Source organism: Humulus lupulus, chromosome 3 (assembly GCF_963169125.1).
Source record: "Humulus lupulus chromosome 3, drHumLupu1.1, whole genome shotgun sequence".
In the NCBI taxonomy this organism is placed as follows: domain Eukaryota; kingdom Viridiplantae; phylum Streptophyta; class Magnoliopsida; order Rosales; family Cannabaceae; genus Humulus; species Humulus lupulus.
Window position 1 is genome coordinate 245,286,431 of NC_084795.1, and position 27,023 is coordinate 245,313,453.

The following is a 27,023-nucleotide window of genomic DNA, read 5'->3' on the forward strand; positions in this document are numbered from 1 at the left end:
TCATGTTGGCAATATGGGTTTGAGGGAGATGCTTCGTTTTCTTTAGGGCAAGTGGGAGATTGTTGGGATTAGTGCCCTTTAAAGAATATGTTTTGAATTTTTTTTTATGAAATAAATAATTTAAATGGATTTTTCCATATACTGTTTGTTTATTATTATTGCTAGAATAATCTTATATGAATATCGGAAAATTCACAAATTCGTTATGGTGAGTACAATCTTGTATTTGTACGATAGGATTAAGAATGTAAGGAACAAATTTAAATAGTTCGCAGTAAAACAAAGTTATATGGAATATTTGGATTAAATATTGTAAGTACGGTTCACTAGTATTATGAATACATGTAATCTATATCCGAATTACTGATGTAGTTGGACATCTTAGTGGAGGTACTTTGTATCACTAAATTGACCTAGTCAATTTGATATTTCTATTTGATAATTAAATCAATTGTTTGAGATTATTAAACTTGATTTGATAAGAGATGACATGGGGACCATGGATCCATCAATATAAGCTTCAATAAATTCTCATGAGTTTATTTATTAAATAAATTATCTCACAATTTATTAATTCCTCTTTATTCCATGTAAAACACCCTAAACTAATACTTTGTAAAACATCTCCATGCTCATAAACTCAAAGAAGAAAAACCACTTATTATATGAAAATTTCAATGGGGTCTTGCTAAAACATGCGAATTGGGCCCAATAGTTTAAAATAAAATAAAAGTTCTCATGCAACGTTTTAAAAAACAATATAGTTCAAGTCCCACTAACAAGTTTGGAAATCAAAATAAAAACATGACATCGTCCTTTAAATTTTGGCGTTTTAAGCTGATCATTTGTTCGCCCATAGGATACCCCCACGCCATACACACCCTGACGTCGGAACTCCCCACATCACCACACGTGCATATGAGAAACCCTATTTACTACCTGGAAGGAAAAGTAAGGGGGTGAGCTAAAAGCACAGTAAGGAAGTAAAAATAACAGACATTGAAAACACAACAAAACATAATCTTATCGTAAGATTCCTACAACGTCATATACATACATCGTCATACATTGCACTTAACGTCATCATCATACATCATTATCATGCATCATATATCATAAACATATTCAAACATCATCATCATAAACACTATCATCATAAACATTATCACCATAAACATTATCATCGTAAACATTATCATCATAAGCATCATCATCATATCTTTGTGAACATGGCCCCTATCTTTTCCATGTCACATCTTGAGGTAAACAGGAGGCTCTGGTCCTTGAATAACCTCGGCGCGTCCACCCTATGAGTTACATCTTTATATCCTTAGTAACTCGGGTTACATCTTAGATCCTTAGTAACCCATTTGTTGTGTCGCGTTCAACACGCTAACAACTATTTACATATCATACAACATACAAAAATACATGCAATCCATTAGCATCAACACAAAAAGGATATACATGGTTCATCAAATTTCACCATATCAATTAACAATAGCATTTCATAATTCATATAACAAGTTATATCATCATACATAGCATTTATCTTCATACAAACCAATCTTACCGTTCATAGCATAAATAAAAAAAATTCTATCTAACTTCCTTACCTCACGTCCGAGCAAAGAAAAAATTGAACAAACTTCACAACGAGTCTATAATCATAATCAAATAACATTCTTTAGCATCACATAAGATTTCTTGTGCCTAACTCACATATCCCATGTGTGCATGGGCCATGCACACATGGTACAATTACACATAATTTCCAAGCATGCACAATTTCCACATAAAATCACCAAAGAATAATGCAACTTCTACCTATTATGCATGCATGGTTTTCAAGTAAAAATTATATGGTTGAATATTAGACATATTTTTTAACGTAAAAGTGCATTGCATGCGACATGCATACGTGGGAACGTTGTTAAAAAGTGACGTTAAAAACAATAATTTCTACACGCTTATTTCTATCATTTTCAAAATAAAGATTTATAAGCCACAATTTCCCACCATTATTTATTTCTTTTAAATCCTTAAGTTGATTAAACCTCTTAAAACATTATTTTTATTTTATAAAAATAATTTATTTAGCTATTTTAAAAAATATAATAAATCCATTTATTATTTTTAAATTGCATAGAAAATAACTAAAAACTTGAAATGATCTAAAGTACTTATAAATATCATGTTTCCCTTAGCAAATACCACTTTATTTAAATTAATAAAATTACAAGATTGATGTGAGAAAAATATAATTTTAGTGTGAGAAAAATATAATTTGCTTGCATTATTTAAGACTTAATTTTATGTAGTATAAATTCATATGTGATAATTAAATAATTAATTTTAATTAATTAAACTAAACTTTCAGCCACCATTTAATTTGTTTAAAATTCACAATTGAATTAAATCTCAATAATTAAAATCAAGAAAATCATATCCATCCATGTGAACATTCAAGGTTACATTTAAAATACCATTTTTAATATTTACATAGTTTAGGGTGTTATATTATTTCAACAACCACACAAACTTATTTCTTTCACTTAAAAGACTCTTCATAATTTTTACCGAAAATTCCAGCAACAAAATAAACCTTCAAAAATCACCATCTTGGAATTAAAACTTATATTTTCTTTATAAAATATATAAAAAAAACTGTAGGTATTTATTTGAGTAAAATGTCCTTTTAATGTAAATTAAATACCCTCTTAACTTCATAAAATCACCAAAGCACTTGCAAAAACATTTATGCATGCAAATCATTATTTTCATCATATTTCATACCATTTATACACAAAAATGAGCAAGCATATTAAGTTATGAAGTCCATCCTTTTACATCATGTTTCACAAAATTCAGACCAAAATCATACATGTTTAAATCTATACATATCAATCACAAACCCTAGAATGTACCTATCATCAAATTGTTATTCTAAGAAGAATCCCTATCATCACATATACATTCAAATCATAGGCCTAATTCAAGATCAATCATACATATACATGGCACAAGAACCTTAGGCCGAAATTTACATGACCTAAACATAAAATAAAACCAAAATTTTCATTTACATCTACATGAACCCTAACATGTTTCTATCTCAAAATAATGAACAGGTTCATATAACACCACGAGAAACATAAACAAAACCAACATGCAATCCTTACATAGGCCTTGGCCAAATACTACATGTACATAAACATAAATACCAAGATCATCATACTTAGTAAATCAAAACCAAAACCCTTCATGCATTAAACCACAATAACCCTTCATCTCATGATCAAAATAACATTCAACCAACAAATCAAAGGGAAAACAAAACAAAATATCATTACAAATCATCAATCCATAATCTCCTCAAGAAAACAAAATCAACACAAAGGTTGAGGGAGGAATCCAATACCTTCCTTGAGAATACACAAGAACCAAACTATGTCCACCACCTCGCCCAACCCTAGGGATTCGAACACAACAAGAACATGGAAAGAGAAATCAAACATCTAGAAATTAAGGAGAGGTTCCAAACTCTAGAATCAATTAAACCAAGAAAGTCCTTACCTATAGAGAGATTGGATCCTCTTCTTCTTCTTCTTTTTCTCCTTCTCTCTCTATCTCACGCCCACTCTCTCTCTCTTCTCTCACTAGGCCGATGGCACCAAGGAGCCAAAATGGATCTTCTCTTCTTTCCTTCACTCTTTATGTAACCTAAGGCAATTACTAGCCTAATGAAAAAAAGGTAAGTTTCCTCTTCTTTTGATTTTCTTTTATTTTCATTTTATTTGATTGAACAAAGTAAATGGGAAATGAATCTTCCCTTTCCCACATATGTCGTCCACCTCTCTTCTTTTCCCTTTGTTTTATTTTTTTCTCCAATTAAATAAAATAAAACTAATAAAAGGAAACAATAAAGTGTGTAGAAAATTCTATACAAGTGCACCATGCAACCATGCACATGCACACACTCAATCACTAGGGTGCATCACTGCCTACCATGCACCTTGGTGCATTCAACCAAAACTCAAATATTCACAAATCAAATAAATAAATAAAATGAACAATTAACAATAAAGTTCAAACAATTTCTAACAATCAATTTAAACAAATAAATAAAATACTTCACAACACTTAACAATTAAAAAACAAAGCACAAAATTAAATAAATAAAATAAAAAATTTGGTGTGCTACAATCCACTATAGATTCAAAATTGAACTTTTGAATTCATAGAACATATTTTCCAAACCACAAATATGTTATCCATTATTATAACCATTACAGTCAGTCAATCCTCTATCGATGGCTTACTAAATAGTTAGGTACAAATTATCATTTTACCCCTCATGAGTATTTTATCCTTAACTCCCACTAAGTTCCTCATAAATGATATTTCTATGAACTTAATCACAAAAATGAGATCTCAATCATTTAACCTTTTGAACAAAGCAATTAAGGAAATCATCTTTTCACTTCTCATGCAGAAGTTATAGATTTTGTATCTATGAATAATACTCTCACTCAATTACACTACTAAATCTCCAAGATATAAGTATAGGCTAGACCGTAGGGTAAGATGGTAACGTACAAGTCAAAAGACTTAAATGATATTATTAGCAGAATGTTATCACTGAGAATTAAGATTGACTTGACATATGGTCAACGTTGTGGCATTGATTAGATTCGATAACAACGATACTTATTTTTCTATCAATAATCAATATTGGTCCTAGTCCGGTGTAACCAAATACATCCAATATTATCTACTTGGTCAATGCCTTGGATAAGACATCACACCCTGAATATGTAAGTTGATCATATCGTAGATTACCTAATTAGTGAAAATCCAATGCACTATTCTAGTCTTAAGAATCTTTCTTTTGAACATATAATTACAACTATAATCCACTATCACCTAGTCACTATAACTGTAACTATCCATATGTTTAGGATTTTATGAATGTTTGTATTAATTGAATAAACATGTAATAAAACAGGTGAACAATGCGATTGAATAAACAAAGTGATTTCTACTTCTGTTATTGATAATAAAAGCGTGTTACATGAAAAATATGATTTTATTAGGGCATAAAACCCAACAAACTCTCACTTGCCCTTTTTAAAAAAATGGGACATGTTTCTCAAACGGGCTAAAGGTGCATGGCCAGACGAACTACATGAAGTGCTTTGGTCATATAGAGCAACACATCGAACAACAATTGGCCATACCCCATTTTCCTTAGCATATTGATATGAAGGTGTTGTCCATGTTTTCATAATGTGACACGTGGCACACAATAAGGAGTAATTGCATCTTCATAGAAGTTGATTAAGACATGGAGCTTGCTTCGAGCTCCGCGGGAGGAGAGCCTAGCCTTGAGTCATAGTTCACCACTGGAGTATTGTGTCCTCGTGGGAATGCTACTTCTTGAGGAACATATTCCAGGGTGTTTCACTAGACTGTCTCAAATACTCAGGTCCTCAAGGTCTGCTAGATACATTCTCCAGGTGTGGAGGAAAGGAGCCAAGTCTCAAGCACATTGACCTTGGAACACAAGCAACCATCTAACACACTGTTGCATAAATCGTAGTGTCGATTTTGTACATGTGACAAGCAGGATGTCTCACGACGCCGCCTGGCATGGGAAAATGTGCAGCTACCCACATGACACTGTCAAGAGCGTGTTTCCCCATAAAGTATTGGGTTGGTACCATGTATTAGGCCCATTGATATACGCAAGGGCCCATGGGCCCACCAACATATTAACTAATGGAATTTACCATTTATTAGTCATTTAAAACCCCATTAAGTGAGAATAACTGTAATAAAACATCATTAGGGAATTAATTGCCCTCAGCCATATATAAATAGGGCTAGGGAACACTTTGTAAGGGATCCCTGCTTTTTTGTATTCAGAGCATTGCCAAAACGCTGCCTGGAAAACCCCATGGAAGCTTGATACCTCCAAGCTTTTATTATCCTAATACAAGGGACTCGTGGACTAGGGTTTATTCATAACCTAAACCATGTAAATATATGTGTCTCAACTTTATTTTCTTTAAGCTTTATTATAATTAGTTGTTAGCAAAAAAGCTAGTCATAATTTTGGTGCTTTCATTGAGAGCTTGAGGAAAGCTTTGAGTTACAGCAATGGTGAACATCAAAAGAAATGTCATTGAAGACGCTCCCTCCACCACCGTTATGGGAGTAGAACCAAGCCGACCACCTCCACCAGCTGGTTCGGAGGTGGCCCATGACAACTGTTACGATGGTAACAATGGCTATAATGGTCTGGAAGAGACGACTATATGAGTGAGTATTCTCAGTCATACCAGACAGAGGAGCCACCAAAGGTGGTGGCACTTAAGAGTCAAGAAGCCTCTCAATAACAAGAAATAGAGCCTCACAAGGGTAGCTTCGCTGCCTTACAAGAGGTGATTAATGCCATGAAGTCCACTTAGGCAACTTAAGCACTACAAGTGGACCCTCAGGGCGAAGTACCACCTAGGCAGCCAACTAGTGGGCCACCTGTACACCTAGCTAGAATGCCACTTGTGCAACCAACAGGCCTGCCTCTCGTGCACCCCGCTGACAGGGCACAAGAACACCCGCTGGCGAGCCACATGTTCACCTAGCTGGAGCACCACCTGTGCCTCCAGCTCGTGAAAAAGATAAGGATAAGGCCCCCTAAAAGCAGAAGAGGAATTGTTGGGCTTCTGAGCCCGTCGACGTCTTGAGGAGGGCTAATGACCCTGAAGCTCATGAGGTCCGTGAAACTACCAGGCCAACAACTTGTAGAGCCCAGGGCCTTTCGCCCAAGCGCGCTACGACTGACCACGTCGGGCCTGGAGGAAGAGTACTATTTATGCCTCACCAGTCCAGGGAAAAACCCCGAGCGAGGAGCAAACATGAGAGAAGTCTCCATGAATTGAGGATAACGAATCAATGTCTTAGTTAATAATGACTATGTAGAGTCAGATGGGGAAACAGAAGTAGGATTCCTCAAGGATGGCTGTGTTGGTATTAAATGAGAAAAATAAGATTACGCAACATAATGGATCTTTAAAAATTTATTAATACCAGCCAGGATAATACATATATAGATATATTAAAGGATACATAATTAGATAAAAGATTATCTCTAGTAGCCTATCAAGTGTCTTGAATCTTCTCGTATAAAGCAATGATATTCCTATCCTTTTTGAAAGCCCACACCTTAACCTTCCATGCCAATCCTCTAACACACAAGAAAGTGTGTGGGGACTTAGGATTCAAAGGTTGATTTAGACTCTCTAGATGTACTCAGCACATGAGATCTAGATAAGATTAAGAAGATAAAGGCTATAAAAACTAGAATTTCAGTATTAGGAAATTCTATCGTTTCTTTTCTTTTAGAGAGTCTGATAACCAAGAATTAGCAACTTCTTAAGCTTATGAAAAGTCTCGCTTCTTTTCAGGTTTATAAAGATAATTAACTAATCTAATTAATCTTTATTTTATTTAAATAAAACTAATTAGTTACAACCTATTTTTTATTTAATTTAAATCATATTTAAAAAGAATAATTAAATAAAGAAATTAATTTGAAATTTAAAATTCAAATCCTAGGGATAGAAATATCCCTGAGATAGGTGCCACTATGTGGCTATCCCTGATTTTCTCATTTGTTTGTTTAATTAATATTTGAGATAATATATTCATCCTAAAATAAATATGAGTCAATTCAAAATTAACTTAATCTTAAAATATCAATTTTAAATAAATAAATATATTATTATAAATATCTTATAATAAGACAATAATTAAACTGGCTCAATATTATTCAAAACATGATTAATATTTATTTTAACATAAAGTATTTCAAAATAAAAACTATATTGTTAAATAATTAATTAATTCACAATTAATCGATTGACCATAATTATCACATAATTATTTACTTGCCCTAAAAAATTAATTCCTTTGCAATGTGGTCCTTCTTTCTACAAATCTTCCTTATGACATCCTTACCCTTGATAGAGTAGGACAGAGGTGACCTGAGACCATAGACCTATAATACAAAGCTCCAACAAACCAAATTACTAGTTAAATTCTTTAGTATAATAATCTTATATATTAATTCCATGATTACTCCACTATAAATACTCTAAGTACTTATAGAATTATATTTACAAAGTTTTCTTTTGTAGTCCATTGATATAATCAATAAATGTAGTTTTGTCCTACATTTATTGGTTCGTCAATTATAATTGGTCAAAATTATCATTTTACCCTTCTAATTACCTCTTGACCCTTAAGTACCATGAATTCACTAGCGAATAATTAATCTATAATCAAATTATAGATTTGAGCTCAATAACTATTTAGTTCCATAATCAACCCTTAAGGGAACCAATATTCGATCAGTGAAACTATGGATTCCATTATTGTAAATCATGTTCCCATCCATTCATGATATTGAATCTCTAAAACAAAAGTCACTAGCCTCATTATATTAAGAGACCTTAACGAATGAATCAAAAGATCCAATAAGCATAAACAGGAGTTCATGACTACTCAACATTTAGACTGATCTACAAATGATCATCTATTATGATAATGATTAAATCTTTATTGCAAATAGTAAGTTTATAAAGATAGTTAATTCATATCGGTCCTATCATATATAATCACTATTATATAAAGTACATTTACCAAGATGTCTATCCACATCAGTAATCTGAATCTACACTACTTCCATCCCGTATGCTTAGTAAATCGTTCTAGTAATAATTCATTAAAGATTCCTAATTTTAATATGTTACTGACTATTTTATTCATTAATATGTTCTCGTACTTATACAAGATTCATATCCTCATAAATGAATATGGAATTTTCTTAATATTATATATAAATTATTCAAATAATAATTATAACATTCAAATATAATAAAATCATACTTTTATTTAAATCAATAAAATGTCTTTACATGCCTTTAAGGCATAAATCCTAACAATCTCTCACTTACGCTCAAGCATATAATCTCTCATTCTCCTAAGATACTTGAGAATGTGCTTTACTGCAATCTAGTGTTCCAAACCATAATTTTATTGATAACGACTTACAATCCCTACTGCATAGCATATGTTGGGCCTAGTACATAAACATAGTATACATTAGACTCCCAACTGCTAAAGCATAGGGATACTTTCTCATGTCCTCTTCCTCTTGAGGTGTCTTTGGACATTGCTCTTTGGAAAGAGTAATTCCACGTCTGGTCAGTAACTGATCTTTCTTGGAATTCTCCATAGAGAACCTTTTAAGTGGCTATGGATAAGAGGATGCAAATAGACTTTAGCATGGGCACAGGAGAAAATGTTCCTTCATAATCAACACACTCTCTCTGAGTGTAACCTTTGGCTACTAGTCTTGCCTTGAAAGTCTCTAATTTCCCATCTACACCTATTTTCTTCTTGAAGATCCATTTGCACCCAATGGGACTGACATCTTTAGGTGAGTCTACAAGTTCCCAGAAAGAATTAGAATACATTGATTCCATTTCATGGTTCATGGTTTCTTGCCATTTCTCCTTTTCAAAACCATCCGTTGCTTCTTTGAAGGTTAATGGATCATCCTTGTCTATATCAGAAATAAGGACATGTGCCTCATGTTCGTAGCGAACAAACTATCTCACAATCCTCCCACTACGATGTTGCACTGGGGTTTCCTTTTCAGGAATAGTGGTTTCCTTGGTTCGTCGTTTATCGTTTAATGATGATGATGAAGGTGATGGAATCTTATCAGCCGTGAGTTCCTCCAAAACTACCTTGGTCCGAGGTTTATAATTATTCATATAGTCATGTTCAAGGAACGTCGCATTTGTACAAACAAATACCTTCTGGTCCTTGGGACTATAGAAGTAACCGCCTCTTGTTTCTGGAGAATAGTCCACGAAAATACACACTTCAGACCTCGAATCAAGTGTCCTTGATTTAGTTCTAAGAACATGAGTAGGACAGCTCCAAATGAATAAATGGTGCAAACTAGGTTTGTTACCATTCCATAGTTCTAGTGTCATTTTGCTTATGGTCTTAGATGGGAATACATTCATAATGTAAGTCATCATTTGAAGTGTATATCCTCATAATGAGAAAGGAAGTGAAGAGTAGCTTAACATAGACCTGACCATGTCCAACAAGGTCATGTTTCTTCTTTCTGAAACATCATTTCGCTATGGCGTTACATGTGTTGTGAGTTGGGATAGAATACCATGCTCCAGCATGAAGTCTTTGAATTCTAAATCCAAATATTCACCAAGTCTAATTGATAGAAGTGTTTTAAGAGTCTTATCTAACTGCTTTTCAGCCTTAGCTTTGAAGTCTTGAAACATACCAAAGGTTTCAGACTTCCTAACCATTAGTTATGTATGACCATATCTTGAGTAATCGTCAACGAAGGTGACAAAGTACTCATATCCACCTCCTGATTGTACGTTTGGACCACACACATCGCTATGTACAAGCTCTAAAGGCTCTTTTAGCTTTATTGCCTTTCGTTGAGAAAGGACGTTTGGTCATTTTTCCTTCTAGACAAGACTCACAAAAAGGAAGTCTTCCAACTCTTAGTTCTCTCAATGGTCCATCTTTTGTTCATCGATTTATCTTGCCTAGTCCTATATTACCAACTCCAAGAAGCCAAAAATATGTGTCATCCTCATTTGAAACCTTTTCTCTTTTGTTTCCTTTCAATGTAGCTACTTTAAATAATTCCGAGTTATATAGAGATCGTTTATTAGGCTTGAGCATATACATTCCATTTGGTCTTTTTTTTGCTTCACAAATTTTGAAACCATTTTTCGAAATAAAAATTGCATTATTATTATAAGAAATATCAAAATATTGTTCACGCAACATAGATAAAGAGACTAAGTTTTCATAAAATTCAAGAATAAAATAAACATTATGCAAAATAAGATAATTGTTCCCAAAATATAAACAAACTGTTCTCTTTGCTCTAGCTGACACGAGCGCTCTACTTCCAACTCACAGTCACCTCACCATCACCAAGTTCCCTTGATGACTCAAGTATTTGCATAGAAGAACAAACATGGTTAGTGGCTCCTGAATCTAAAACCAAGGATGACATATCGTCTTCCACTATACAAGCTTCAAGTACAATCAAATCAGATTTACCTTTCTTTTTCAGCTCAACGAGATACTTTTTATTTTTTCTCTTCCAGTGACCTTCAACTACATAGTGGAAACACTTTTCCTTCGGTTCTTTTTTCTTGGAGTTATTGTTATTGTTATTCTCCTTGGCTTTTGGTGCCTTCTTGCCTGTAATTTTTTCCTTGTCATTGTTCTTCTTCCTTTTCTTGGTTTTATCCTCAGAGGTTGAAGGTTTTTCCTTTGTCATATTTGCCTCAACCTCTTTGGTTATGGTTTTGTTAAAAGACTCAAATGTCTGCAGTTCATTCAACAACTGGGTCATGTTGAATTCCAACTTATTAATAATATAGTTGGTTGTGAATGTAGAGAAAGCAAGAGTGGGCGATTCAAGTATGATGCATACTTGTGTACACTCATCCATGATGGCCCCATGTATTTATGGTTCATGCATCACGTTGATCATGGTCAAGACATGTTCACGCACAGAAACACCCTTCTTCTTCATAGTAGTCATGTAGGTTCTAGTAGCCTCATGTATACTTTGACCAGATTGCTGTCCAAACAAGGCCTGCAGAGATTCCATTATCTCAAAAGCAGTTTTCATGGTTTCATGTTTTGTCCTCAAAACATCATTCATGCCCACAAGCATGTAACACTTAGCCTTATTATTAGATTGAATCTAGGCATCATATTTTTCCCGAAAATTCTTCGAGGCATTGGCACCACGCTCTTCAGGACATTCCTCAGTTAGGAAAATTTTATGGTTCTAACAGATTAACATCGAATTCATATTCGATTTCCATCTTATAAAATTATCACCATTAAGTTTTTCAAATGAAAGTAAAGAAGTAATTGGATTGTCACCATTTGACATCACTGAAAGAAATAAAATATAATAATATTACTATTTGGAAAATAAATATGATGCATGGATGGAACAATTAAAACACATACCATAGCATTTACTATTCCATGATAAAACTACCAAACAAATATAGAGCCGCCTTACGGTCAGTCAAGTTAAATTCAGATAGCTTATAAGACAATCTTATCATTATTATTTAAAATTTAAAATAACTCTTACTTTCTCTTTTAAATATAATGTAACGACACAAAACATACAAGACCAAAATCATGCGAAAATTTAAACTTTTTACTTTTAACTCATTGTACTGAAAATCCATATAAAAAACTTTTAAAAAGATCATGTGTGCACACTTTTCTTTTAGCAAACGAAAATACAACTACTCTTCCACAGAGATATAACAAAACAATTATCCCGAAGAAATAACAAACTTCCAGCCTTTTCTTTTCAAAATGGTGATCCATCAAAAACCTCTCTAGGTCAGGCCACATGTACATATCCACAAGCAGACTTCAGTGCTCACTGATCCACTTTGCCTTTGCACTTACCTACAACATGAACAACTAGGTAGGCGACAACTTTTAGTAAGAATAGCCTTACACACAAGTATACTAAAACCCAGTAACGGGGCGACCTAAGGTAGATATCTCTACCAGTCATTAGGATATTGGATAAGTTCCAACCCTATCATACAATTCTCAATAATAACCATAACAAAAAATCAAGAACTTTGGTTGCACCCAACAACCAATTTTCATACATATCATGACAACCTGCACTCAGAAAATCCTAGACATTCAAGATACATAACCATATCAAAAATAAATTCTTTGATTGTTTTGAACAACCAAGTTCACAAATATCACAATAACCTCCACTCGAAAGATTCGCAGAACATTCAAGATATATAATACATATCATAACTAATCAATAGATTAACAGCAAGGGATCCGACCCTCAACTCAGTTCCAACATTAAAGTCCTGGATTCAACACGGACTATATGTTTTTACCATGTCCTGGCTCCAACTCAGACTATATTTTTACCATGTCCTGGCTTTGACCTGGACTATATATTTTTACCATGTCCTGGCTCTGACACAAACATTAGCTTACCGTGTCCTGGCTCCAACCCAGACTATATTACGCTAAGGTTCTGGCTCCAACCCGAACCAACACTACCACAAAAAAGGTTTTTTAGGACTCGCGGGGCGCGAGTCCTCTATTTGAGAGCCTTAAAAAATGAGGTTTTTTAGGACTCACGTTGCGAGTCCTAAAAAATTGTTTTTAGGACTTGCAACGCGAGTCCTAAAAGAATGTTTTTAGGACTCGCAACACTAGTCCTAAAAGAATGTTTTTAGGACTCGCAACACTAGTCCTAAAAAATCTGGTTGAGAACCTTTAATTAAGTTTTTGCGAGTCCTAAAAATCTGGTTGAGTGCCTTTAAGTTATTTTTTAGCGAGTCTTAAAAAATCAGATTGAGTGCCTTTAAGTAATTTTTTAGGACTCGCTTTGTATGCCCTTAAAAGTAATTTTTTTAAAAAAAATGCAGCTACAATTTTCATTTTGATTTAAAAAAAATATATCTCTTTGAGTGTCCAAAATGTATTATGTATGTTAGATTTCTAAAATTTCAAAAGAAAATACAACAAAATAATTTTTATTAATTACTCAAAAATATAATTTTAATATTTAGTCTACTCGGCTTACAAAATCATAGTACATGAAATTTTATACTACAATCAAATTCTATCATCACCAAATATTAAACAAGAAATGTATACAATGTTAGTGAAATATATTTTTTATTCTAAAAACTTCAACTGCCAATGTCGTCTAGTACTGCGCCAAAGAAATTGTAACGCCCTACTTCCTTAGAGCCGTTACTAAGTGAGTTAAAAACGTGCATTCAACTCGCTAATCGAGGTTTTAAGTCAAATAGTATAATTAAGCCATAAACAGAGGAAAAACTTTAGAAATAACTCCATTTCATTGAAATTCATAAAAATTTAACACTTAGGATCCCAAAATACAGTTTAGAAATAGTTACAACATATAAACTGAACCAAGTCGACTAAACGACAAAATCTAAGTTTATTTACAATCATCTCCCAAAATCCAATGGCTGTGGCAGCCAGGTTGGCCAAACATGTACACGCCGCTTCATGCCTGCTACACTCATGGTTGGTAAGCTTTCTCCTTGCCCTTACCTGCACCACAGAGCATCTGTGAGCCAAAGCCCAGCAAGAAAACCCACAAACAGATAACATATGCAAAACATACACCAAGTACATAAACTGGCCATCAATAGGCTAAACACACACGACCTAGCCGTCCCAGGTGCCTTACTAGACCCTGGGTTCGCGGTCCACACCGTGAGGATATCCCAGGTATCCTTTAGGGACTATGCTGCTCCCGGCCCCTTGCCGTACTCGGCCTCACGCTCAATGTGCCTAACGCTATTTCCGGCCCTTTGCCATTCTCGGCCCCTGCCGACCTCGGCCTACACCGTTCCTGGCTCTTGTCGATCATTCACATAATTGCATTCATAGCATAATAAACAAGTACGAAATACTAGCAAATTCAATCAAAGGGCTGCGCCCTGAAATTCAAACACATTGGGCTCAGCCCTGCATACAAGCTCTATGGGAACAAGGGTTTTCTTACCTGCGTCCCGAGCTTCCCGAGCACTATGATCCCGAGCACAGTCCCTCAACTTGAGCCTTGCCGAGCCCTGGTCAGAACACATAATAATATTCATCCATTAAGTTTCAACCCATTAACTAGCTTTAAATTACAATTCTAGTCTCGGGGTCATTGAGTTTCACCAACCATGGTAAAAGATTCAATCCCGAGCACCCTAGGTTAAATTCCCAAGCCTAGAATCTCAAAATCCCAAAATCCCTTAAGGGCCGTGGCATTAGCCAACCATGCCACGGCATGGCCCCAACCAGAGGCCTCCAAATGCCCAAAAACAGGTAAGGGCCGCGACATTACTCAGGCCATGCCGCGGCCAGCCCTCCTTCCTCAGCATGCAACAAATTCGAAGGGCCGCGGCCCACCAAGAACTATGCCACGGCCTGACCCTTCGAACCCAGAAAAATCCTCCATTTTTGCACCCAAACCTCTCTCAAAACCACCCAAAATCATCCCAATTTCACAACTCAATTATACACAAACTTCCCACAAGATTCCAGCAACAAAAACCTAGCTGAAACCCTAACTAGAAACCCATTAAAAATCCATTTCAATCTCTGAATTTTTCTAACTCAAGAACTAAAAACCCAGCCATGGAAACACTATAATTCAACCTTCAAACTTTAAATTAAGGCTTGCCTCAGCTGCAGAACCAATCCTCCAAGTGTTTTCTAGCTTAATTCCCAAAGTTCCAGCCTCAATTCATTCTTCAAATTCAAAACCCAAAAACCACTTAGAACATACCCAATATCACAAAATTTTCAACACAGATAATGAGAATCAATCCTCACCGTAATCCTGGCTAAATTCCTTTCCTAAAGTTGAGATAGTCCTTCAAAACCCAAGCCTAAATCACAGAGCTCTCAGCTGGATTCCTATAGCTTCCAAGAGTTTCCTTGGTAGAGAGAGAAAAAGAGAAGAAGAGAAAAGAGTCGGTTTCTATAAGTCTCTGAGTATTTCCTTCTTTTTTTTTATTTAACTTAGTCTATATGGTTACCTCAAGGCTCGGGGTACCAAAACGTCCCTAAGGGCAAAATGGTAAATTTCCCCAGTATTCCCTCCTAAACATTCTAACCTCAAATATATTTCCAAATATTTATTTCCATACCCCGATAACCCCATAATACATCTAATACCCAAAGTACCCCTCGACTCACCCTGAGTCGGATTCTTAACCCCGTTGTGACTTTCCAGCTAACCGCTCCCCAGGACTGTCTCGGATCGTGCTGCACAGATATATCACATATATATCACATTAATACCCCTAATATCCAGACGGGGCCCACATGCACATTTAACTCAACTAAACATGCATCATTATCATATATTCACATAAATTCACAAATTAACATAATAATTCATTTATTGCCCTCCAGGCACGCTAATCAATGCCCTAAGCCTTATTAGCAAATTTGGGTCGTTACAGAAATGCATCTTAATATAGACCTGCACATTATAAAAAATTTCTTTAATTAATAAAAAGTTTCTCCACGGGAAATAAAAATTTCTTAAAATGTTGACCACTAGAAATAAAAAAACAAGAGAGGTCCACACATAATTGATCAGTGTACATCTCTAGATCTACGGATAATGTATATCCAATTAATTTGGAGATCTACACCAAAAGCATCAGCAAAATAGACCATAAATCAATCATATTAATCCATTCAAACTGGTTGCAAAATACACCAAAATCCAGTCAAGAAATATACCAAAAAATAGTAGCAAAATACAAAGTAGTAGCCATTAAAGAAGTAGCAAAATAGACCATAAACACGCCAAAATCCAGTCACAAAATACACCAAAAAGATAGGCTGATTAGTTTAGCATAATAAATAAGAGGAAAAAGGAAATAAAATCTTATGAAACTGGCGCAACAATCTCCAAGAGTCATTGTTTGGCAGGATTAAAAAAATTAACACTAAGCACTAGTGTTTCAAATGAATCAGAAAGGTATTGTTTGAAAGAATTCAGTTTGTACAATAATTGCGAGGAATATAGAGTCAATAATTTCATCTTACTTAAGAAGGCCTTTAGTATGGTTTACTTCTAAAGCCTACTTAACGTAATAAGCAAAGGCTGGCATGATCATGGAGCCTTAGAAACACAAAAACATATCTCTGGATAAGGAACTCCTAAACATGGCACTCAAGATTCATAAAAAAACAGAGGAAACACTAATCCAAAATTATTAGAGGACTCATATCTTGGTTTGGTTTCAATCCAAATCTACACTGAATGTGATTATATTTTTCCTTGATAATGAAAAATGATATTTTCATATATGGTAAAAAAATATAGAAATTTTGATATGTTAAGGTTAATATGCTTAGGTTCATATAGACTAACATACCATCATATGCTGCCATATATTGTTGTGGTTTTCCAGCTTTTCCACTTTCACATCAGGTTTTCCAACGATCGATAAATAAATATATATCCAAAAAAATTCAATTCCTAAAAATTATTTTTAACTAGCATGTTATTCTTTTTCAGTTCATTCTAAGAAATACTTGTAACTTGAAATGTTCAAGAAATACATGCATGATTAGAAATTAAATAATTTTTTAATTCTATGAAAAAAGCATTCATTCACTATTTAATTTTAACAATATTAGTCCATTGAGGCATTTTCACTAACAACCACATCATCCTATAGAAGTATCACTCACTAAATTTAACAATATTAGTCCATTGAGGCATTTTCACTAACACGTGGTTTGCATTACAAGAAAAGAACCCAATAAATACCTGAAAAACAATTAAATCTGCTAAGCAAGCTTAAGATTAGTAAGGTCAAAGAGTTCTTAAATCCATGAGGGGTTCAATTAACAAAATCAAACAACATATCTCCTAATTTACTAGCCTAGAAAACTGTCACAATCAACACAAACAATTCAAATAAATCAAACAACACACATGTTTTCATCAATATATCACCGCAGCACACAATTCTCAAAACCTACTTCACTAAGACATGCAAGTTTTCTACATTCCGTTATCACCGCAGCACACATAATTCTCATAACCTACTTCACTACGGATGAATATCTAAGATATCCAAACTCCACTAAAGTTATACAATTTATATTCAAAATTGTGAAATATTTAAAAATAAGAAAAATCAAATACAACATACCTCTTGCAACCCAAGTACCAATCCAATGCTTTAAGTTTGACATATCCACTTGGTCATATTCTATCCCGCTCCTCATCTCCACTTGGTCATATTCTATAAAATTTAATTGAATATACACATAAATATCAAATTTTCAAAATTTTATACTACCATGGTATCCTTTGTCATTCTAGTCAAACTTAAATATTTTAGAACATTACACTCAAGGCTAGAAGAATAGATAGAAGGGACGCTACATGGGACATGAGAGAGAGTTCATGAGTGTGTTTGAAGAAAGTGAAGAAAGTTATATTAGAGTTTTGGCAAATCTATTATAAAATTGGGTAAAAAATAAAAAATAAAGTGCTTGAAATGAAATATTATATATGGCATCTTATTAGTGTATAAGTATAATTCACAAATATTATACATATAAATGATTTATATGTGATATAGGCCATCTTATTAGTGAGTTCTAAAAGTATTTTGCACCCTATAGATTCATACAAGTATAATTTAAGTAAAAAGCGTAGTAAATGTAATATTGACCCGTGGACCCCTTCTATTTAATCTAGCTATATCTAAGAGAGAAAATTTAAAGCATACCTTATAAAATTGTAATTTCCCAACCTAACTTCTATCAAACATTATTTCCCACACATGCTTTTACTTGCTACATCAAAATTTACCCAAAAAATAAAAATCATGAAATTAACTAAATAAATTAATTATCAAGATATACTTAAATATTATTAATTACTCACATATAACAACATCCATACTCATCATAACTATCTCATGATTAATTTATCATATAACTAAAAATTCTAATTACTAATTAACCAAATGAATTGAAGGCTTGCTTATCTTATGTGTATAACCATAGCCCCATGCCAAGAAACTAATTTTAATGTATAAATCAATAGGTCCACGCATGAAAAATGAACTCTACAAAATTAAAAATCATAACTAGTCAGTTGTGGATTATACTTATACATTTAATATAAATTAAATCTATATAGTACATCATAACTAGTCAAATTAAAAAAACATAAAACAATAACTGAACCCACTCCTCCAATCACTTAAAACACTAACAACATGATCCACTCAACTAGACTATACATGTCCTATTAAACATGTATGTATTCAATTGCAAAACTTGTAAACTAAAGGTTAAATTTCACCAATCACAACACATACAAACATATTTTTTGTCATTTATTGTATTCTGCTATTGGAAACATCATATATAATAGCATATGCTTGAAATATCAAATTGAAGTGGACAAAAACTTTATCTATATAAAAAAATCAATATTGCAATAAAAGAAAAACATATAAGGGAAAACTAAAACAATTGTTCCTCTCATGGTGCATCACGTTTTGTTTTGGTGGTGCACTGTATATGCTGGTGTGATGCAATCAATTTCATACGCAATTAATCTTCCATTTGTAGTGTTTATATTAGATTCTTTCTAAGGTGGTATAACTGGGCATGAAAAGTAACTAAATAAAATGAAGAATAATGACTCTAAAAGCTATTATTTCCAATAAACTGCAGAGGCAAAAAAAAAATCATAAAATCATAATATCCACTACATAATCCTTTCATCATTCTAAACAAGAATTTTATTAAATGAAGATTATACATTGTATCTAGTTCTATCACTATCATCAGTCACAAACCCAGCCAAAGGAAGGAAAAAAAATAGAAAAAAGAGATCTAGTGAGAGAGAGAGAGAGAAGGAGATCTTACCCATTGATGTTGATCCCCCCAAACCCGCTGCCATCACAACCACCTAGCACCCTCGTTTGCGCCTAAGTCGTCGTCACCAAGCCCCCTGTGTCGCCGTCGATTTCTCGTACAGAGAGAAAGATGGAGAGATCGAGTATGAGAGAGACGAGGAGATCGACAGAGATAAGCGTGAGAGAGGCGGAGAGAGATCGAGTAGTGTGAGAGAGGGAGAACGCCTAAGAGAATGGGGGAGGAGTAGGGTTAGAGGAAAATGGGCTGAAGCCCCAATTTTTTTTAATTTAAAAAAAAAAAAGAAATAGGATTTGCAGCCCAAATCGTGATGAACCCCCCAATTTGAAAAAACTAGTCTATAGTTTTGAGTCTCTTTTACTTAACAATTTTCAGGACTTACTTTGGGAGTCCTTAGTATTCTTTTAGGACTCACAAAGCGAGTCCTTAAAAGTCACCATTCTTAATTTAATCCCCAAGTTTTTTTAGGACACTCATTGCGGGTCCTAAATTGTGTTTTTTCAGGACTCTCAATGAGTGTCCTAAAAACTCCATAGATATTTTTAAGGACTTGCATTTAGGTGTGTGTCCTAAAAAAGTGTCCCGTAAAGGGTATTTTGTAGTAGTGCTACTTACCATTTAGTCATAAAATGCAAAAGCATTGCAAGAGTAGCTATTAAGCATACCTTGGTCTTAACGACCCAAACAAAACTATTGTAATCTACTACTACAAGCACTCACTAGTATATTCATGCCATAGCCAAGAAGGGAAAGGCTAACTTACTTGGAGTCCTTAGTTCCTAGCTGGATCTTTAATACCGCTATTCGTTTTCCCTTTGGCAGTTACTGTAATTAGTACAATATACTCAGATTAAACTATGGCATATTCTTATAGCTAATCTTCTACAATATTTGCATGCAATAAATTCTCAAAGACTCTATACTATAGCCTCCTATACACTTCACAATGTATAAGGCCAGATTTTTGTTTCAGTCTTTAAGTTATCGTAAGAAAATTGGCTTCACCGCAACACACTCTCCGTACCGTGTGTTTTAATGTTCTTTCAAGAAAGAACTTTCTTATCTAATAACTTGTACTTTGGTTTTAGATAAGGGAGTTTTAACAACTCTTATCTTTATAAAAATACCATAACTTTTCACTCTTTTACGAAGTTCACTGCTTTCTTGACCCTTTAACTATTATTACCTAACAAGGTTACCCTTTGTTCATAAAGGTTCTTTATAACCTAAACTCCCATTTTTACAAATTTTATGTGTAACCTAGAATCCCATTTTGTGTTACTTATGAAAAGAAGAGAAATTGGATCCTTAACTTATAAAAATGGTAAAAATCAAACTTTAATTAACTCAAAGCTGATTAGGGATTAGTTAAACCTTCAAATCCTTAATTATCTTTGGAAAAGAACTATTTCTTTCCATTTCCAAAATTTCACTTTCACTAATGTATTTAAAATGATAAAGCCCCATTTTTTAAACTTTTACCCTAAGTTGAGTTTTTTTTTGGAAAAATCCCTTAAACTATCATTCACGTATTCTGTGTCATAAGGATGGGAACTAGGCGGAAGTCTCGCGTCAAAACTTGTTTTAGGTTAGGTGAAGTAACCTCCCAAAAATCACTTTTAAGATTTTAGGGCAAACTTAGAAAAATATTTCTCTAAAACCGTAGTAAATTTCTTTCTAAAATTTTACAAGCGTCCTTATACATATCTAAAATAGCTTCCTTCAAAATTTCATTATTTTTGGAATAATAAAACCCATTCAAATAATTGAAGCAATCTGGGCAGTGCTTGCTGCCCAGAAGTTTTGTTTCCAGCTTTTAGGGAAAACTTTGAAAAAATATTTCTCTTAAACCATAACACATTTTCCTCTACAATTTTATAGGGATCCTTATACATGTATCAAATAACATCCTATTAAATTAATAACTTTTAGATTAGTATAACGCGCTCAAAAGATAAATAAATTTGGGTAGTGCACGGTGCCCAAAAATTTTCTAGATTTGCATCACAATGCCAAAAAGTGCATAACTTGGGCTTGAAAATATTTTTTGGTGATTTTACAATGCCTTACATCAAGTACTAACCAAGCACTACAGAACTATATAAAATATTTTCACAAACATAGGCAGTAGGGTGCAATTTGACCTGTTGGAAGCCAAACCATGAATTTTGGCAGCATGCATTTTTACCCACACTTAACATCAAGAAGCATTTCTAGCATAAAATCTAGCCACATGCATGCATGAAAATTCATCATATCATACAACCTCAATCATAGGCATAAAAATAAGATCAAAAACCATTGAAATACCCTATACAACCATATCTACAAATATCATCACAAAACTCAAAGAACAACCATAGATCTCTAGCTTTTGAAAACCCTAGCTTGGAGATGTATTCCTTTGCTCCTCAAAACTTCCCTTTGTGCTCTACACTCTCAAAACCGAGCCCCAAAGTCCCATATGCAGATTTTTAAGAAAGGATTAGGGTAGAAAGACTTAGATGAGGGACAAGAATATGCATGCACAATAAACCCCTAGGGTTTCAGGTTTGAAAAGAAAGAGAAGAAAAGATGTACAAGGTTTGATACTTACTCCAAACAAAGATTCCTCATTGAACTTCTTCTTTCTCCAATAGAGGTGGTGAGTGTAGTTAGATATGGAGGGACTTCATTTCAGCAATGGAGGATAGGGTTTAGTGGGGTTTTGGGTTAGAGAGAGCAAATGGAAGAGAGGAAAGGTTTTTGAGAAAAAAAACTATTTGTGAGGAAAATGATTATTTTTCCTTACCTTGTAAGTGGGGTAAGACCTTTCCTATTCTTTGTGGGGTGTGTCCTAGCTCTTGAGAGCCCTAGGACCTAGCCTTGCCGCCCACCCCTCTCTCTCTTCCTTTGGAAATTGTAACGCCCTACTACCTAGGAACAGTTACGGTGTGCATTTTAACAGTGCTAAACTCGCTAATCGAGGCATTTGGCCATAATCGTGTAACTAAGTATGATTAATGGTGTAGGATTAAATTTTTTGGTTAAGATACAACGTTTCACTAAAAAGTTTATTGTATACATTGGGATCCCAAAAAATAATTTAAAGGTTAATTACAACAAAAGATTTACAACCAGCCGAACTAATCAGCAAAATAGAGTTTAACCCTAGTTCCTCTTTAAACCCTCGGCCGTGGTGGTCGAGCAGCCGCATATGTACACATCGTCACCTAAGCTCTCCAACTCAAGGATGGTCCTACTTTCTTTTGCCTTTACCTGCACCACATAGCACCCGTGAGCCGAAGCTCAGCAAGAAAACTCAATATGCTCATGAACAGTAATAACATGTTACTAAGTCATAATAGCCATGCCTAGCAATAATAGCCCTACTCATGCATGCAATTAAGTCCAAATAATGGTTGTGGTCCCTGCCCTTTGTATAGATGATTTGTGGGCCCTTCCCATTGTATTGATGACTATCAAGTCATAATGAAAGTAGATGGCCAATGTGTCCATCTAAAATAAGTGACTCATATAAGTGACAATTAAGTCATGCACTGGGGGTCCGTATCCTAATCAGATGATTGAATATCACTGCATGATTTTGATAATCATACTAGGGCTTATAGCTCAAATAAAATAAGTGAGTCACACTTTGGGCTCTGCACCCTAATCAGACGAGTAACTATGGAGTCACAAACTTGGGCTTTGCACCCTAATCAGATGAGTGAGTATGGAGTCACCAACTTGAATCAGATATGTGACTAATGAGTGAGTCACGAACTTGGGCTTCACACCCTTAGCCATTTGATGATGCAGTCACTTGGGCCTTTTTGACCCTGGCTCTAAGTAACTAGCCATTAGACTAGACAAGCGCTTTTGATTTCATCGAACTTAAGGTCAGTCAAGCATTTCATGCTTATGATGATAATGATTATGTCAATTAGTTCTAATCTTTTTCGGCTTGCGTTAAACACGCTAATACCATTCTTGACTCATAAGTCAATACCATATGACCAGTGCTCCTACTGCCGAACTTGACTAATGAGTCACAGCTTCACGGTCAATACTGACACCTTTGCCGATTCCTGACTCATAGGTCAGTGCCATACACAGATAAGAAAATTGCTAAGCATTTGATATGCATTCCAGATATACAAATAGAGCTCTCAACATGTTACATCAATAACCATGCATGTCACATACTAGGTGCAGTTTTCTTACCTCTAGTTCGAGCGAGAAATAACAAATGAACGACCCTTGAGAACGATCAATCCTTTGATCCCTTAGCAATCACCTAGTCATAACCAAATATGGAATCCAATTAATGAAATCAATAATAAGAGGTTCTTGACCTAAACCTCACTCCCGGGAGCTCGAATTGTACTCAAACGGTTAGTAGATTCGATCCTGAGCCTTAGGAGTCGAAACCCTGAGCCAAAAACCCTAAAAAATGCCCAAAATAAGACCCTGGATAAATAGGGTAGCACTGCCCCCCCTAGCACCTAGGCGCTACAAACAGGGATGACTTGCCCTGGACAGCGCTGTAGCATCCTCCCTTGGGTGCTGTAGCGCTAGAACCAGGATGATTCAGCCCTGGTTTTTCCCCTTCAACTTCTCCACATTCCAACCTTCGAAACCTGATTCCAAACTTCAACCAAACTCACATATGAACCCAAATACCCATTATACAAGTCCTAGGCATCAAAACCCAATCAATCTTTGCTAAAAGCTTCCATCAATTCTCAACTATCAACTTCAAAATTCTAGCTGAAACTCAAATGAAAATAGAGCAAGAAACCAGAGATTTCATGGCTAAAACCTTACCTCAAACTCAAGATGGAACCATCTTCAGTAGTAGAACACAACCCTAGACCCTCAAGGCTTGGTTCCCTAGCTTGAATCTTCAATTGGGGCTTCACAAATCCAAAGGAAGAAGAAGGAGGAATGATGATCGGGAGAAGAAGAAACCATGCTCTGTTTTTCTTAAGCTTTCTACAACTTTCTAGTGATATATAACCTTAGGTCAAAAGAAAAAAATACCCCTAGGTCATTTAATTCCCTCTTAAGGCTACCAAGGGTAAAATTGTCCTTTCTCCTCTAATCTCGTTAATCATAATTAACGTCCTCAAATTCCCATTATTCCCAATAATCTCAAATGTTAATAAATCATATCTCATTACCCTTTAATTCCCGGTAATGTACTAATCCTCAAATTACCCCGAGACTCACCCCGAGCCTCGAAAATTAATGCTGTTATGACCAAACCGCTAACTTGCATTCAAAGATTGTCTCATGCTGAATGGCTCGAACAAATCCACATTATAATGTGGCCTTATTCATAATTCACCAACATGCATGAAAATATACAAATATGCCCTCCACGGGCCAAATTACCAAAATGCCCTTATAATGAAAAGTGGACCCATATGCATGCATTTATCATAATATAATAATATAATTCACATAAACATGCATATAATCATTTAATGGCATAATAAATAAATTATGGCCCTCCCGAACTCTTAATCAAGGTCCTAAACCTTATTATGAGATTTGGGTCATTACATAAATGACTCTTATTCCCTTGTTCATTTCACCTCACTTTATAAGGAACTCAAGGGCCCTTTGGAAATTTTGTTTCTCTAAAATTCCCTAAATTTTTACCCTATAGTTTTTAAATCTCCAAGCATAATTAATTAAATTCATTTGTGACCAAAAATTAAAATTTTCACAATATCACACAATTTTGTCAATTTATAACATATTGACCAAAATTCCCTTAAAAGTCTGAGCCAGAAATTCTCATTCTTAAGGCCGGTTGATTGGAATTCAAGCCTCAATCAATTCTCTTAAATTTATTGGCTTGACTATAAATTTTCAGTTGCCAAGAAAATAATGTTTTTATGCCATAGTATTTCAGATTTTATTTAATCCGAGATTTTTCTCCCATTAGGGTTTACCCCTTAGTCCGAGACCAATCGTTCTTTGCATAAGCCTAGACCCTTTACTAGATCATCACAACGACTATAAAAATTTATGACATAACACAATTTCATATAACATTATTTATCAAATAATATTCCATATAATTCTTCAGTGGCTTGAACCGGTTGCTAACAGGTGTTCAAAACACGAGATGTCACATATAAAGTACTATTGGTTTGGTCAAGATACAATTTTCCATCGCAAAACTTAATTTCTTCTTTATAAATGTAACTCATTATTTTAGAATTCATGACTTAACTTATAGAGTGTCGCCTTAGGGTCTGTCAAGCCTAAAATACATCACTTTTTCCTATCTTCGTAAGAAGGCAACCTTGGTATTAATATTTTTTTCCGTGTTTTCACCAAGGGACACGTGGCAATCAAAAACCGGTTTGGGAAGGCAACGTCCCACATGCTAGTAGCCAGATGCGGATATCTTCAAGTGAGGCCACGCTCTGATGTCAGTCCTCGGAGGGTGGATATCTCGAAAGAAGGCCCCATCCCTCGGATAAAGACAGGGCACAGATGTCTCTGTTTGAGGACATGCCCCAAGGACTAGTTTGTAGTCCTTAAGTTCTTTGCAAGTCGTTGTCCTCTAGGTCAAGGATCTTGTCCTCATGATCTAAAGGACTAGCCAAGTGTAACCTAGTTTGTGTTCTCATCGTCAGAGGATCGTTTGAAAATCTTTTTGGTGATTCATTTAGAGTGTTGTTGAGTGTACGACTCGACAATTTGCACTGCCTCTACGCCGTCTGACATGGAGATACGTACAACACTCCCTAATGGTACCTGAGCCATGTTCCCCATAAAGCAGGCACTTTTCTGCAGTGGGCCCATCGAATCTTGCTTGGGCCGTGGTCTCTATTCAATGCAGCCCAATGCATTGAATTGGTATTAATCCCCCAATAATGGGAAGAATGTGTATTAATTATAGATGATTAGTATTAATGACCTCATCCCCTATAAATAGGGTTGGGAGTCTCATTGTATAGGGTTCAGTTTTTTAGAGAGAAAAAGACCTTGTACTCAGAGCAATCTAAACACTGCCTGGGAATACTCCATTGGAGCTTGCCTCAACAAGCTTCCAACCCTCTTAATACCAAATACTCGAGAACTAGGGCTCTTTTATAGCTTGAACCACGTAAAAACCTTTGTGTTCTTGTTATTTATTTCTTTAATCTCTCATTTTAAGGTTTATAGCAAAAAAGGCGGTCAACATTTTGGTGCTTTCATTGAGAGCTTAAAGAAAGCATTCAGAACATTTACATCCATGGTAACCAATCAAAGAAATGTCACAAAAGATGTAGTCCCTCCTACCGGGAGTTGAAGGAGGGGAAACCAGTCGACCACCATCTCATGACATCCCTGAAATGGTGGAGGATTATGACGAAGACGCTGAGTACGGTGACAAAGATGATGGTGGCGACCATGAGTATTATGAGGAA

At 34.9% G+C, this 27,023-nt stretch overlaps 1 long non-coding RNA gene across 1 annotated transcript; it reads right to left on the reverse strand.

The window, feature by feature from the left end:
• Positions 1-647: 647 nt before the first annotated feature.
• On the reverse strand, positions 648-19,897 carry LOC133823538 (uncharacterized). Its single transcript, XR_009888397.1, has 3 exons — positions 19,600-19,897; positions 17,862-17,954; positions 648-939 (listed from the first exon to the last, which is right to left on the reverse strand). It is a non-coding gene; the product is annotated as an uncharacterized LOC133823538 (long non-coding RNA).
• Between the last annotated feature and the right edge of the window lie 7,126 nt (positions 19,898-27,023).